The sequence below is a fragment of the Dendrobates tinctorius genome, unplaced genomic scaffold (genome assembly GCF_039654945.1).
Source record: "Dendrobates tinctorius isolate UK_male_01 unplaced genomic scaffold, ASM3965494v1 ptg000008l, whole genome shotgun sequence".
NCBI lineage: Eukaryota > Metazoa > Chordata > Amphibia > Anura > Dendrobatidae > Dendrobates > Dendrobates tinctorius.
Genome location: NW_027361676.1, coordinates 48564511 through 48577626, shown reverse-complemented (window position 1 = coordinate 48577626; position 13116 = coordinate 48564511). Strand labels below are relative to the sequence as shown.

At 31.9% G+C, this 13116-nt stretch overlaps 8 non-coding genes across 8 annotated transcripts; all 8 read left to right on the top strand.

Annotated features, from left to right (window-relative positions):
* Positions 1–210: 210 nt before the first annotated feature.
* Positions 211–282, top strand: TRNAC-GCA (transfer RNA cysteine (anticodon GCA)). Its single transcript has one exon. It is a non-coding gene; the product is annotated as a tRNA-Cys (tRNA).
* Positions 283–2546: 2264 nt separating this feature from the next.
* On the top strand, positions 2547–2618 carry TRNAC-GCA (transfer RNA cysteine (anticodon GCA)). The gene has a single exon. It is a non-coding gene; the product is annotated as a tRNA-Cys (tRNA).
* Positions 2619–3460: 842 nt separating this feature from the next.
* On the top strand, positions 3461–3532 carry TRNAC-GCA (transfer RNA cysteine (anticodon GCA)). Its single transcript has one exon. It is a non-coding gene; the product is annotated as a tRNA-Cys (tRNA).
* An 808-nt stretch (positions 3533–4340) lies between these two features.
* TRNAC-GCA (transfer RNA cysteine (anticodon GCA)) lies at positions 4341–4412 on the top strand. The gene has a single exon. It is a non-coding gene; the product is annotated as a tRNA-Cys (tRNA).
* A 1780-nt stretch (positions 4413–6192) lies between these two features.
* On the top strand, positions 6193–6264 carry TRNAC-GCA (transfer RNA cysteine (anticodon GCA)). Its single transcript has one exon. It is a non-coding gene; the product is annotated as a tRNA-Cys (tRNA).
* Positions 6265–7110: 846 nt separating this feature from the next.
* Positions 7111–7182, top strand: TRNAC-GCA (transfer RNA cysteine (anticodon GCA)). Its single transcript has one exon. It is a non-coding gene; the product is annotated as a tRNA-Cys (tRNA).
* A 2701-nt stretch (positions 7183–9883) lies between these two features.
* On the top strand, positions 9884–9955 carry TRNAC-GCA (transfer RNA cysteine (anticodon GCA)). The gene has a single exon. It is a non-coding gene; the product is annotated as a tRNA-Cys (tRNA).
* Positions 9956–12628: 2673 nt separating this feature from the next.
* On the top strand, positions 12629–12700 carry TRNAC-GCA (transfer RNA cysteine (anticodon GCA)). The gene has a single exon. It is a non-coding gene; the product is annotated as a tRNA-Cys (tRNA).
* Positions 12701–13116: the final 416 nt, after the last annotated feature.

Genomic DNA, 13116 nt, shown 5'->3' with positions numbered 1-13116 from the left:
AAAGTTAATTATTTTTAACAAAGAAAAATGCATATCAAAGTAAAAAAACACAACCATATATAAACTGAAGAAAATGTCAGGTTTCATGTTAAAAAAGAAGAGTTTACATTTTTCAAATATAGGTGGCATAGCTTAGTGGTAGAGCATTTGAACATTTTTCAGATTGCATGTTGAAAAAAAAAAATTGAGCGTTTGCATTTTTCCAAAATAGGGGGTATAGCTCAGTGGTAGAGCATTTGACTGCAGATCAAGAGGTCCTTGGTTCAACTCCTAGTGTCCCCTGATTGTCCATTTTTAACAGATTAAAAATATAAGCTTCGCTACCTATATATTTATACTAGTTTTAGAACCGTATGAATTTGAATTCATGTTTTCTTTATATGAATACTAGTTAAGAAATTCAGCAAAAAGTTTGAGAAATTTTGCCTGTAAAGAAATCTACAAAAGATACATAAAGCACTTTGGAAGACTATAAAACTGAGAATTTACTTGTGATATAAAAATTACTGAGTGTTTCTCTGTACTTGTTGTATTAGTTTGTTATTTTTAACAAATAAAAATATATATCAATGTAATAAAAGGCACAACAACATAAAGATGCAAATAGATTTCAGGTTTTATGAGAAAAAAAAAAAAGAGTTTAGGTCTTTTAATATTAGGGGGTATATCTCAGTGGTAGACTGCAGATCAAGAGATCTTTGGTTTAACTCCAAGTGCCCCCTGAAGATGCATTTACAATGGATTAATAATACTGTACATGATTTCTTACCTACATATTTATGCAAGCTTTTGAACCATGTGAAGTTGAATTCATGTTTTTTTGCTTTCTTAAAGCACATTGGTAGACTCTAAAACTAAGATTTGACTGGTAAAATAAAAATTCCTGAGCGTTCCTCTGTACTTTTTGCTAAAGTTAATTATTTTTAACAAAGAAAAATGCATATCAAAGTAAAAAAACACAACCATATATAAACTGAAGAAAATTTCAGGTTTCATGTTAAAAAAGAAGAGTTTAAATTTTTCAAATATAGGTGGCATAGCTTAGGCTGGTTTCACATTTGCGTTTTTTAGCGCTGGAAAAAAACGCTAACCTGCGCATGCGTTTTTTCCCCTATATTTAACATGGGTGCGCATACCTGCGCGCTTGTAAGCGCATGTATGCGATTTTCATGCGCTGCGTTTTTTTGGGGTGTGCGATTGGATTTTCCAGACGCAGCATGTTGCATTTTTTGGCCCTGCAAAAAAGCGCATGCGCACATATGCGCACGTTTTGCGCTAAAAATGGCCATTATAGCCTATGGATGCGCATATGTGCGCACTGGTATGCTCATGTAAGCGTTTTTTTGCATATGCGTTTTTTTTTTTTAACCATGGAATTTAGGGGTTTGGGTTAGAGTTAGGGTTAGTTAAGGGGGTTTAGGGTTAGGGTTAGGGTCAGGGTCAGGGTTAGGGTTGGGTTTTGGGTCAGGGTTAGGGTTAAGTATGGTTTGGTTAAGGGTTAGGGTCAGGGTTAGGGTCAGGATTAGGGTTAAGTATGGTTTTGTTAAGGGTTAGGGTCAGGGTTAGGGTTAGGGTTAGGGTTAGGGTCAGGGTTAGGGTTAGGGTTAGGGTCAGGGTTAGGGTTAGGGTCAGGGATAGGGTTAAGTATGGTTTTGTTAAGGATTAGGGTCAGGGTTAGGGTCAGGATTAGGGTTAAGTATGGTTTGGTTAAGGGTTAGGGTCAGGGTTAGGGTTAGGATTAGGGTTAGGGTCAGGGTTAGGGTTAGGGTTAGGGTCAGGGTTAGGGTTAGGGTCAGGGTTAGGGTTAAGTATGGTTTTGTTAAGGGTTAGGGTCAGGGTTAGGGTTAGGGTTAGGGTTAGGGTCAGGGTTAGGGTTAGGGTTAGGGTTAGGGTCAGGGTTAGGGTCAGGATTAGGGTTAAGTATGGTTTGGTTAAGGGTTAGGGTCAGGGTTAGGGTTAGGGTTAGGGTTAGGGTCAAGGTTAGGGTTAAGTATGGTTTTGTTAAGGGTTAGGGTCAGGGTTAGGGTTAGAGTTAGGGTCAGGGTTAGGGTTAGGGTTAGGGTTAGGGTCAGGGTTAGGGTTAGGGTTAGGGTCAGGGTTAGGGTTAGGGTTAGTTAGGGTTTAGGGTTTGGGTTAGGGTTAAGTATGATTTGGTTAAGGGTTAGGGTCAGGGTTAGGGTTAGGGTTAGGGTCAGGGTTAGGGTTAGGGTTAGGGTCAGGGTTAGGGTTATTAAAGTCATGGTTTGGGTAGTGTGAGGGGCCACCTAAAAATGTTGGAAAAAAACGCAAACGCGGTAAAAACACACTAAAAACGCATACAAACGCTTAAAAACGCTGCGTTTTTTTCATGCATGCTCATAAAAATGCTTGAAAAAAACGCAGCAGTTGTATGCTTTTGTATGCGTTTTTTCTATGCGTTTTTTTGCGGGAAAAACGCGCTGCAAAAAAAAGCAAGTGTGAAACTAGCCTTAGTGGTAGAGCATTTGAACATTTTTCAGATTGCATGTTGAAAAAAAAAAAGTGAGCGTTTGCATTTTTCAAATATAGGAGGTATAGCTCAGTGGTAGAGCATTTGACTGCAGATCAAGAGGTCCTTGGTTCAACTCCGAGTGCCCCCTGAAGGTACATTTTCAACAGATAAAAAATACATGCTTTGCTACCTATACATTTATACTAGATTTAGAACCGTATGAAGTTGAATTCATGTTTTCTTTATATGAATACTAGTAAAGAAATGCAGCAAAAAGTTTGAGAAATTTTGCCTGAAAAGAAATCTACAAAAGATATATAAAGCACATTGAAAGACTATAAAACTGAGAATTTACTTGTGATATAAAAATTACAGAGTGTTTCACTGTACTTGTTGTATTAGTTTGTTATTTTTAACAAATAAAAATGTATATCAATGTAAAAAAAGGCACAACAACATAAAAATGCAAATAGATTTCATGTTTTATGAGAAAAAAAAAAAAAAAAAGAGTTTAGGTCTTTTAATATTAGGGGGTATATCTCAGTGGTAGACTGCAGATCAAGAGATCTTTGGTTTAACTCCAAGTGCCCCCTGAAGATGCGTTTACAATGGATTAATAATACTGTACATGATTTCTTACCTACATATTTATGCAAGCTTTTGAACCATGTGAAGTTGAATTCATGTTTTTGTGCTTTCTTAAAGCACATTGGTAGACTCTAAAACTAAGATTTGACTGGTAAAATAAAAATTCCTGAGAGTTCCTCTGTACTTTTTGCTAAAGTTAATTATTTTGAACAAAGAAAAATGCATATCAAAGTAAAAAAACACAACCATATATAAAATGAAGAAAATTTCAGGTTTCATGTTAAAAAAGAAGAGTTTACATTTTTCAAATATAGGTGGCATAGCTTAGTGGTAGAGCATTTGAACATTTTTCAAATTGCATGTTGAAAAAAAAAAATTGAGCATTTTCATTTTTCAAATATAGGGGGTATAGCTCAGTGGTAGAGCATGTGACTGCAGATCAAGAGGTCCTTGGTTCAACTCCGAGTGCCCCCTGAATGCTTCGCTACCTATATATTTATACTAGTTTTAGAACCGTATGAATTTGAATTCATGTTTTCTTTATATGAATACTAGTTAAGAAATGCAGCAAAAAGTTTGAGAAATTTTGCCTGTAAAGAAATCTACAAAAGATACATAAAGCACTTTGGAAGACTATAAAACTGAGAATTTACTTGTGATATAAAAATTACTGAGTGTTTCTCTGTACTTGTTGTATTAGTTTGTTATTTTTAACAAATAAAAATATATATCAATGTAATAAAAGGCACAACAACATAAAGATGCAAATAGATTTCAGGTTTTATGAGAAAAAAAAAAAAGAGTTTAGGTCTTTTAATATTAGGGGGTATATCTCAGTGGTAGACTGCAGATCAAGAGATCTTTGGTTTATCTCCAAGTGCCCCCTGAAGATGCGTTTACAATGGATTAATAATACTGTACATGATTTCTTACCTACATATTTATGCAAGCTTTTGAACCATGTGAAGTTGAATTCATGTTTTTGTGCTTTCTTAAAGCACATTGGTAGACTCTAAAACTAAGATTTGACTGGTAAAATAAAAATTCCTGAGAGTTCCTCTGTACTTTTTGCTAAAGTTAATTATTTTGAACAAAGAAAAATGCATATCAAAGTAAAAAAACACAACCATATATAAACTGAAGAAAATTTCAGGTTTCATGTTAAAAAAGAAGAGTTTAAATTTTTCAAATATAGGTGGCATAGCTTAGTGGTAGAGCATTTGAACATTTTTCAGATTGCATGTTGAAAAAAAAAAGTGAGCGTTTGCATTTTTCAAATATAGGGGGTATAGCTCAGTGGTAGAGCATTTGACTGCAGATCAAGAGGTCCTTAGTTCAACTCCGAGTGCCCCCTGAAGGTATATTTTCAACAGATTAAAAATACATGCTTCGCTACCTATACATTTATACTAGATTTAGAACCGTATGAAGTTGAATTCATGTTTTCTTTATATGAATACTAGTAAAGAAATGGAGCAAAAAGTTTGAGAAATTTTGCCTGAAAAGAAATCTACAAAAGATATATAAAGCACATTGGAAGACTATAAAACTGAGAATTTACTTGTGATATAAAAATTACTGAGTGTTTCTCTGTACTTGTTGTATTAGTTTGTTACTTTTAACAAATAAAAATGTATATCAATGTAAAAAAAGGCACAACAACATAAAAATGCCAATAGATTTCATGTTTTATGAGAAAAAAAAAAAAAAAAAGAGTTTAGGTCTTTTAATATTAGGGGGTATATCTCAGTGGTAGACTGCAGATCAAGAGATCTTTGGTTTAACTCCAAGTGCCCCCTGAAGATGCGTTTACAATGGATTAATAATACTGTACATGATTTCTTACCTACATATTTATGCAAGCTTTTGAACCATGTGAAGTTGAATTCATGTTTTTGTGCTTTCTTAAAGCACATTGGTAGACTCTAAAACTAAGATTTGACTGGTAAAATAAAAATTCCTGAGAGTTCCTCTGTACTTTTTGCTAAAGTTAATTATTTTGAACAAAGTAAAATGCATATCAAAGTAAAAAAACACAACCATATATAAACTGAAGAAAATTTCAGGTTTCATGTTAAAAAAGAAGAGTTTACATTTTTCAAATATAGGTGGCATGGCTTAGTGGTAGAGCATTTGAACATTTTTCAGATTGCATGTTGAAAAAAAAAAGTGAGCGTTTGCATTTTTCAAATATAGGGGGTATAGCTCAGTGGTAGCACATTTGACTGCAGATCAAGAGGTCCTTGGTTAAACTCCGAGAGCCCCCTGAAGGTACCTTTTCTACAGATTAAAAATACATGCTTCGCTACCTATATATTTATACTAGATTTAGAACCGTATGAAGTTGAATTCATGTTTTCTTTATATGAATACTAGTTAAGAAATGCAGCAAAAAGTTTGAGAAATTTTGCCTGTAAAGAAATCTACAAAAGATATATAAAGCACATTGGAAGACTATAAAACTGAGAATTTACTTGTGATATAAAAATTACTGAGTGTTTCTCTGTACTTGTTGTATTAGTTTGTTACTTTTAACAAATAAAAATGTATATCAGTGTAAAAAAGGCACAACAACATAAAACTGTGCAAATAGATTTCAGGTTTTATGAGGGGAAAAAAAAAAAAAAAAAAAAAAAAAAAAAAGAGTTTAGGTCTTTTAATATTAGGGGGTATATCTCAGTGGTAGACAGTTAGACTGCAGATCAAGAGATCTTTGGTTTAACTCCAAGTGCCCCCTGAAGGTGCGTTTACAATGGATTAATAATACTGTACATGATTTCTTACCTACATATTTATGCAAGCTTTTGAACCATGTGAAGTTGAATTCATGTTTTTGTGCTTTCTTAAAGCACATTGGTAGACTCTAAAACTAAGATTTGACTGGTAAAATAAAAATTCCTGAGAGTTCCTCTGTACTTTTTGCTAAAGTTAATTATTTTTAACAAAGAAAAATGCATATCAAAGTAAAAAAACACAACCAAATATAAACTGAAGAAAATTTCAGGTTTCATGTTAAAAAAGAAGAGTTTACATTTTTCAAATATAGGTGGCATAGCTTAGTGGTAGAGCATTTGAACATTTTTCAGATTGCATGTTGAAAAAAAAAAAGTGAGCGTTTGCATTTTTCAAATATAGGGGGTATAGCTCAGTGGTAGAGCATTTGACTGCAGATCAAGAGGTCCTTGGTTCAACTCCAAGTGCCCCCTGAATGTACGTTTTCAACAGATTAAAAATACATGCTTCGCTACCTATACATTTATACTAGATTTAGAACCGTATGAAGTTGAATTCAGGTTTTCTTTATATGAATACTAGTAAAGAAATGCAGCAAAAAGTTTGAGAAATTTTGCCTGAAAAGAAATCTACAAAAGATATATAAAGCACATTGAAAGACTATAAAACTGAGAATTTACTTGTGATATAAAAATTACTGAGTGTTTCTCTGTACTTGTTGTATTAGTTTGTTATTTTTAACAAATAAAAATGTATATCAATGTAAAAAAAGGCACAACAACATAAAAATGCCAATAGATTTCATGTTTTATGAGAAAAAAAAAAAAAAAAAAGAGTTTAGGTCTTTTAATATTAGGGGGTATATCTCAGTGGTAGACTGCAGATCAAGAGATCTTTGGTTTAACTCCAAGTGCCCCCTGAAGATGCATTTACAATGGATTAATAATACTGTACATGATTTCTTACCTACATATTTATGCAAGCTTTTGAACCATGTGAAGTTGAATTCATGTTTTTGTGCTTTCTTAAAGCACATTGGTAGACTCTAAAACTAAGATTTGACTGGTAAAATAAAAATTCCTGAGAGTTCCTCTGTACTTTTTGCTAAAGTTAATTATTTTGAACAAAGAAAAATGCATATCAAAGTAAAAAAACACAACCATATATAAACTGAAGAAAATTTCAGGTTTCATGTTAAAAAAGAAGAGTTTACATTTTTCAAATATACTGTAGGTGGCATAGCTTAGTGGTAGAGCATTTGAACATTTTTCAGATTGCATGTTGAAAAAAAAATTGAGCGTTTGCATTTTTCTAATATAGGGGGTATAGCTCAGTGGTAGCACATTTGACTGCAGATCAAGAGGTCCTTGGTTCAACTCCGAGTGCCCCCTGAAGGTACATTTTCAACAGATTAAAAATACATGCTTCGTTACCTATATATTTATACTAGATTTAGAACCGTATGAAGTTGAATTCATGTTTTCTTTATATGAATACTAGTTAAGAAATGCAGCAAAAAGTTTGAGAAATTTTGCCTGTAAAGAAATCTACAAAAGATATATAAAGCACATTGGAAGACTATAAAACTGAGAATTTACTTGTGATATAAAAATTAATGAGTGTTTCTCTGTACTTGTTGTATTAGTTTGTTATTTTTAACAAATAAAAATGTATATCAATGTAAAAAAGGCACAACAACATAAAACTGTGCAAATAGATTTCAGGTTTTATGAGGGAAAAAAAAAAAAAAAAAAAAAAAAAAAAAGAGTTTAGGTCTTTTAATATTGGGGGTATATGTCAGTGGTAGACAGTTAGACTGCAGATCAAGAGATCTTTGGTTTAACTCCAAGTGCCCCCTGAAGGTGCGTTTACAATGGATTAATAATACTGTACATGATTTCTTACCTACATATTTATGCAAGCTTTTGAACCATGTGATGTTGAATTCATGTTTTTGTCTTACTTAAAGCACATTGATAGACTCTAAAACTAAGATTTGACTGGTAAAATAAAAATTCCTGAGAGTTCCTCTGTACTTTTTGCTAAAGTTAATTATTTTGAACAAAGAAAAATGCATATCAAAGTAAAAAAACACAACCATATATAAACTGAAGAAAATTTCAGGTTTCATGTTAAAAAAGAAGAGTTTACATTTTTCAAATATAGGTGGCATAGCTTAGTGGTAGAGCATTTGAACATTTTTCAGATTGCATGTTGAAAAAAAAAAATTGAGCGTTTGCATTTTTCGAATATAGGGGTTATAGCTCAGTGGTAGAGCATTTGACTGCAGATCAAGTGGTCCTTGGTTCAACTCCGCATGCCCCCTGTAGGTACCTTTTCAACAGATTAAAAATACATGCTTCGCTACCTAAATATTTATACTAGATTTAGAACCGTATGAAGTTGAATTCATGTTTTCTTTATATGAATACTAGTTAAGAAATGCAGCAAAAAGTTTGAGAAATTTTGCCTGTAAAGAAATCTACAAAAGATATATAAAGCACATTGGAAGACTATAAAACTGAGAATTTACTTGTGATATAAAAATTACTGAGTGTTTCTCTGTACTTGTTGTATTAGTTTGTTACTTTTAACAAATAAAAATGTATATCAATGTAAAAAAAGGCACAACAACATAAAAATGCCAATAGATTTCATGTTTTATGAGAAAAAAAAAAAAAAAAGAGTTTAGGTCTTTTAATATTAGGGGGTATATCTCAGTGGTAGACTGCAGATCAAGAGATCTTTGGTTTAACTCCAAGTGCCCCCTGAAGATGCGTTTACAATGGATTAATAATACTGTACATGATTTCTTACCTACATATTTATGCAAGCTTTTGAACCATGTGAAGTTGAATTCATGTTTTTGTGCTTTCTTAAAGCACATTGGTAGACTCTAAAACTAAGATTTGACTGGTAAAATAAAAATTCCTGAGAGTTCCTCTGTACTTTTTGCTAAAGTTAATTATTTTGAACAAAGTAAAATGCATATCAAAGTAAAAAAACACAACCATATATAAACTGAAGAAAATTTCAGGTTTCATGTTAAAAAAGAAGAGTTTACATTTTTCAAATATAGGTGGCATGGCTTAGTGGTAGAGCATTTGAACATTTTTCAGATTGCATGTTGAAAAAAAAAAGTGAGCGTTTGCATTTTTCAAATATAGGGGGTATATATATTTGACTGCAGATCAAGAGGTCCTTGGTTAAACTCCGAGAGCCCCCTGAAGGTACCTTTTCTACAGATTAAAAATACATGCTTCGCTACCTATATATTTATACTAGATTTAGAACCGTATGAAGTTGAATTCATGTTTTCTTTATATGAATACTAGTTAAGAAATGCAGCAAAAAGTTTGAGAAATTTTGCCTGTAAAGAAATCTACAAAAGATATATAAAGCACATTGGAAGACTATAAAACTGAGAATTTACTTGTGATATAAAAATTACTGAGTGTTTCTCTGTACTTGTTGTATTAGTTTGTTACTTTTAACAAATAAAAATGTATATCAGTGTAAAAAAGGCACAACAACATAAAACTGTGCAAATAGATTTCAGGTTTTATGAGGGAAAAAAAAAAAAAAAAAAAAAAAAAAAAAAGAGATTAGGTCTTTTAATATTAGGGGGTATATCTCAGTGGTAGACAGTTAGACTGCAGATCAAGAGATCTTTGGTTTAACTCCAAGTGCCCCCTGAAGGTGCGTTTACAATGGATTAATAATACTGTACATGATTTCTTACCTACATATTTATGCAAGCTTTTGAACCATGTGAAGTTGAATTCATGTTTTTGTGCTTTCTTAAAGCACATTGGTAGACTCTAAAACTAAGATTTGACTGGTAAAATAAAAATTCCTGAGAGTTCCTCTGTACTTTTTGCTAAAGTTAATTATTTTTAACAAAGAAAAATGCATATCAAAGTAAAAAAACACAACCAAATATAAACTGAAGAAAATGTCAGGTTTCATGTTAAAAAAGAAGAGTTTACATTTTTCAAATATAGGTGGCATAGCTTAGTGGTAGAGCATTTGAACATTTTTCAGATTGCATGTTGAAAAAAAAAAAGTGAGCGTTTGCATTTTTCAAATATAGGGGGTATATCTCAGTGGTAGAGCATTTGACTGCAGATCAAGAGGTCCTTGGTTCAACTCCAAGTGCCCCCTGAATGTACATTTTCAACAGATTAAAAATACATGCTTCGCTACCTGTACATTTATACTAGATTTAGAACCGTATGAAGTTGAATTCAGGTTTTCTTTATATGAATACTAGTAAAGAAATGCAGCAAAAAGTTTGAGAAATTTTGCCTGAAAAGAAATCTACAAAAGATATATAAAGCACATTGAAAGACTATAAAACTGAGAATTTACTTGTGATATAAAAATTACTGAGTGTTTCTCTGTACTTGTTGTATTAGTTTGTTATTTTTAACAAATAAAAATGTATATCAATGTAAAAAAAGGCACAACAACATAAAAATGCCAATAGATTTCATGTTTTATGAGAAAAAAAAAAAAAAAAAAGAGTTTAGGTCTTTTAATATTAGGGGGTATATCTCAGTGGTAGACTGCAGATCAAGAGATCTTTGGTTTAACTCCAAGTGCCCCCTGAAGATGCGTTTACAATGGATTAATAATACTGTACATGATTTCTTACCTACATATTTATGCAAGCTTTTGAACCATGTGAAGTTGAATTCATGTTTTTGTGCTTTCTTAAAGCACATTGGTAGACTCTAAAACTAAGATTTGACTGGTAAAATAAAAATTCCTGAGAGTTCCTCTGTACTTTTTGCTAAAGTTAATTATTTTGAACAAAGAAAAATGCATATCAAAGTAAAAAAACACAACCATATATAAACTGAAGAAAATTTCAGGTTTCATGTTAAAAAAGAAGAGTTTACATTTTTCAAATATAGGTGGCATAGCTTAGTGGTAGAGCATTTGAACATTTTTCAGATTGCATGTTGAAAAAAAAAAATTGAGCGTTTGCATTTTTCGAATATAGGGGTTATAGCTCAGTGGTAGAGCATTTGACTGAAGATCAAGAGGTCCTTGGTTCAACTCCGCATGCCCCCTGTAGGTACCTTTTCAACAGATTAAAAATACATGCTTCGCTACCTAAATATTTATACTAGATTTAGAACCGTATGAAGTTGAATTCATGTTTTCTTTATATGAATACTAGTTAAGAAATGCAGCAAAAAGTTTGAGAAATTTTGCCTGTAAAGAAATCTACAAAAGATATATAAAGCACATTGGAAGACTATAAAACTGAGAATTTACTTGTGATATAAAAATTACTGAGTGTTTCTCTGTACTTGTTGTATTAGTTTGTTACTTTTAACAAATAAAAATGTATATCAATGTAAAAAAAGGCACAACAACATAAAAATGCCAATAGATTTCATGTTTTATGAGAAAAAAAAAAAAAAAGAGTTTAGGTCTTTTAATATTAGGGGGTATATCTCAGTGGTAGACTGCAGATCAAGAGATCTTTGGTTTAACTCCAAGTGCCCCCTGAAGATGCGTTTACAATGGATTAATAATACTGTACATGATTTCTTACCTACATATTTATGCAAGCTTTTGAACCATGTGAAGTTGAATTCATGTTTTTGTGCTTTCTTAAAGCACATTGTTAGACTCTAAAACTAAGATTTGACTGGTAAAATAAAAATTCCTGAGAGTTCCTCTGTACTTTTTGCTAAAGTTAATTATTTTGAACAAAGTAAAATGCATATCAAAGTAAAAAAACACAACCATATATAAACTGAAGAAAATTTCAGGTTTCATGTTAAAAAAGAAGAGTTTACATTTTTCAAATATAGGTGGCATGGCTTAGTGGTAGAGCATTTGAACATTTTTCAGATTGCATGTTGAAAAAAAAAAGTGAGCGTTTGCATTTTTCAAATATAGGGGGTATATATATTTGACTGCAGATCAAGAGGTCCTTGGTTAAACTCCGAGAGCCCCCTGAAGGTACCTTTTCTACAGATTAAAAATACATGCTTCGCTACCTATATATTTATACTAGATTTAGAACCGTATGAAGTTGAATTCATGTTTTCTTTATATGAATACTAGTTAAGAAATGCAGCAAAAAGTTTGAGAAATTTTGCCTGTAAAGAAATCTACAAAAGATATATAAAGCACATTGGAAGACTATAAAACTGAGAATTTACTTGTGATATAAAAATTACTGAGTGTTTCTCTGTACTTGTTGTATTAGTTTGTTACTTTTAACAAATAAAAATGTATATCAGTGTAAAAAAGGCACAACAACATAAAACTGTGCAAATAGATTTCAGGTTTTATGAGGGGAAAAAAAAAAAAAAAAAAAAAAGAGTTTAGGTCTTTTAATATTAGGGGGTATATCTCAGTGGTAGACAGTTAGACTGCAGATCAAGAGATCTTTGGTTTAACTCCAAGTGCCCCCTGAAGGTGCGTTTACAATGGATTAATAATACTGTACATGATTTCTTACCTACATATTTATGCAAGCTTTTGAACCATGTGAAGTTGAATTCATGTTTTTGTGCTTTCTTAAAGCACATTGGTAGACTCTAAAACTAAGATTTGACTGGTAAAATAAAAATTCCTGAGAGTTCCTCTGTACTTTTTGCTAAAGTTAATTATTTTTAACAAAGAAAAATGCATATCAAAGTAAAAAAACACAACCAAATATAAACTGAAGAAAATTTCAGGTTTCATGTTAAAAAAGAAGAGTTTACATTTTTCAAATATAGGTGGCATAGCTTAGTGGTAGAGCATTTGAACATTTTTCAGATTGCATGTTGAAAAAAAAAAAGTGAGCGTTTGCATCTTTCAAATATAGGGGGTATAGCTCAGTGGTAGAGCATTTGACTGCAGATCAAGAGGTCCTTGGTTCAACTCCAAGTGCCCCCTGAATGTACATTTTCAACAGATTAAAAATACATGCTTTGCTACCTATACATTTATACTAGATTTAGAACCGTATGAAGTTGAATTCAGGTTTTCTTTATATGAATACTAGTAAAGAAATGCAGCAAAAAGTTTGAGAAATTTTGCCTGAAAAGAAATCTACAAAAGATATATAAAGCACATTGAAAGACTATAAAACTGAGAATTTACTTGTGATATAAAAATTACTGAGTGTTTCTCTGTACTTGTTGTATTAGTTTGTTACTTTTAACAAATAAAAATGTATATCAATGTAAAAAAAGGCACAACAACATAAAAATGCCAATAGATTTCATGTTTTATGAGAAAAAAAAAAAAAAAAAGAGTTTAGGTCTTTTAATATTAGGGGGTATATCTCAGTGGTAGACTGCAGATCAAGA